This window comes from Pyxicephalus adspersus, chromosome 4, assembly GCF_032062135.1.
Source record: "Pyxicephalus adspersus chromosome 4, UCB_Pads_2.0, whole genome shotgun sequence".
Taxonomy (NCBI): Eukaryota; Metazoa; Chordata; class Amphibia; order Anura; family Pyxicephalidae; genus Pyxicephalus; species Pyxicephalus adspersus.
The window spans coordinates 201,146-203,304 of NC_092861.1; the positions used below are offsets into that span (position 1 = coordinate 201,146).

General features: G+C 47.8%; 1 protein-coding gene across 1 annotated transcript in view; it reads left to right on the forward strand.

Moving 5' to 3' along the window:
• DNAJC5G (DnaJ heat shock protein family (Hsp40) member C5 gamma) overlaps positions 1 to 1,166 on the forward strand; it is a 6,248-nt gene extending 5,082 nt beyond the window's left edge. Inside the window, exon 6 of the mRNA XM_072407180.1 lies at positions 118 to 1,166. The gene's annotated coding sequence lies outside the window, so the exon portion shown is untranslated. The remainder of the gene's footprint in view (positions 1 to 117) is intronic.
• The last annotated feature ends 993 nt before the right edge of the window (positions 1,167 to 2,159 follow it).

Consider the following 2,159-nt stretch of genomic DNA (forward strand, 5'->3'; position numbering starts at 1 on the left):
CTCGCTCTCTCCCACACCTCTCTCCCTGTCTCTCTCGCTCGCTCTCTCCCCCTCTCTCCCCCCCCAACTCTGTTCATGTTGCTTTGTCTCCTCACCTCTCTCTTTCTCTCCCCCAAGCACCCCATCATTACCTGGATAGCAGCTGTATTGGACGGGAACCCTTTCTCGTCATTTCTGGAGACCCCGACTTAGAGCTCTTAAAGAGAAGGAGAAAAGTTGTTCCAAAGAGCCCCCAATACCCCCCACTGATCTGACCCCTCTCCTCCATCTTCTTTGGACTTCACAGCCGAGGAGCATGGAGACCTTTCGCTCCTCATCATGCGGCTCGGAGAAGAAACCAAACACCGTAAATGGCCAACCAAAGAGTCTCCCGGTCTCCTGTGTACAAAGGCCAGCAAGTCGTATGTAGAAAATCTTTCCGTCCCATCGCTGGCCCAGCTGCTCTTTGAATCTATTTATTAAAGGGCTAACGGGAACCTTGGGGGTGGAACCCTGAGGCTGTGACAATCTCACTGTGTGGAAGTTTTCCCTGAAAAGGTTCTCCGCCATATTGGAAATGTTTGTATGCCAATAACTGCTGTACGTGGCCCGGCAGAAGATTGGAAGGGTCGCTCATGGCCTCCCCTAACTTCTCCCTCCCCCTGGATCTGTGGGCTCTCTGATCACCACTCTGCACTGACTCCAACCAATTAGATGATGCTGCACCTGACAGCCAATCAGGAACTTTCATTCATGCCGATGGTCTCACAAAGAATCATTTCAATCCTTTCTACTGTTGGTGAATCTGATTCATTCTGTACTTCCTGTGTTGACACCTTCACCCATTGGCTGGCCCAGACACATGTAAGGAAACTATGTGACCTACAAGAGTCCATTGGCCGATGTTTGATGGAGCCACAAAATGGTCGGAATTATTGCCCCCCCCCCCCCCCCCCAGTATTGTCAGTACCTCATTTTATCTTTTTATGTCTTTATGGACACTGGAATTCAAAACTTTCTATTGGGTTTGCCAAATGTACCAGTTTCTCACCAGCACATGTAGTGCCAAGACAATAGGGGGCGCTGTGGACTGGTCTGTGGCCATGTGACACCATGCAGAGGTGTCTGGTGCAAGGAGATCACTACCTCTGAGTGTCCTGGAGCTTTAATAAAATCACCCAGATAAAGGCTGGCTGTCCTCTGATATCTTCACCCTGCACAGGATCTGAACCTTGCCCTTCTCTGTGGCGGCTGCATTCGTTTTCCATTTTCAGCATGCAGTATAATAGGAGGAGGTCAGATAATGGGGAAGGGATGAGACCATAATGAGAAATCAGTGGGTGATGGTGGAGGGGTTGTGCTATTTCCAATGTCTATTAGGGGGAAATGACCCTTCTTAAACATTGTTTTACCCCTCTAAACCCCAATATCCTGCAGAGCTCCCCAAATTATTAATATGCCATCTTCACCTTTGTCCCTGGAATGAGAACATACCTGCACAGGTAAGTAACCCCTCCATCCTGGTAATGGTGTCATTACAGCAGGGGACAGGATCAGGCTAATAGGGCAAAAGGGAAATAAATGCAGTAAAAGGAGGAATTGGGGGGTTATTTTACAGTTCCTATTATCCAGTATATGGACCGTTCACTCAGCAAAGTCCCCTCCTTGCCAAGGATCAGAGGATGTGCCACTAACTTCAATCATCCAATCAGCTGCCTGTGTTGTCTTCTTTACATTTCCCTGCTTGGGACTCTTGACAAAGTTTTCACCCAGCTGAATGAATTATTCCTTGCACCTTGGAAAGTGAATAGCCTCATGATGAAAGTTGGGGTCCATTAGGGGCATGAAACCCAACAAATTTGTAGACATAATAAAGAAAGAAAAACCCTGCAAACCATTGTGATTGTATATTTCAGTCTGAGGCTCCTCCCACATGATGCCCCTCCCATGTGATGCCCCTCCCACATGGTGCTCTGTAGGGATCGTGTCATTGGAGAAGAATTTCCTTGACTCCTAAAAAACAAGTTAGAGGACATCTTCCCATAAATAAATCCCATAGGATGATTTCCCCTCTATTTCATCGCCCAGCCAGTCACTTGGGGGGTCAGAGGTAATACAAGGAAGGGGAGATCAGCCTGCAAAGTTATCTGAAAACCCAAACACTTCCAGGTATTTCCTCC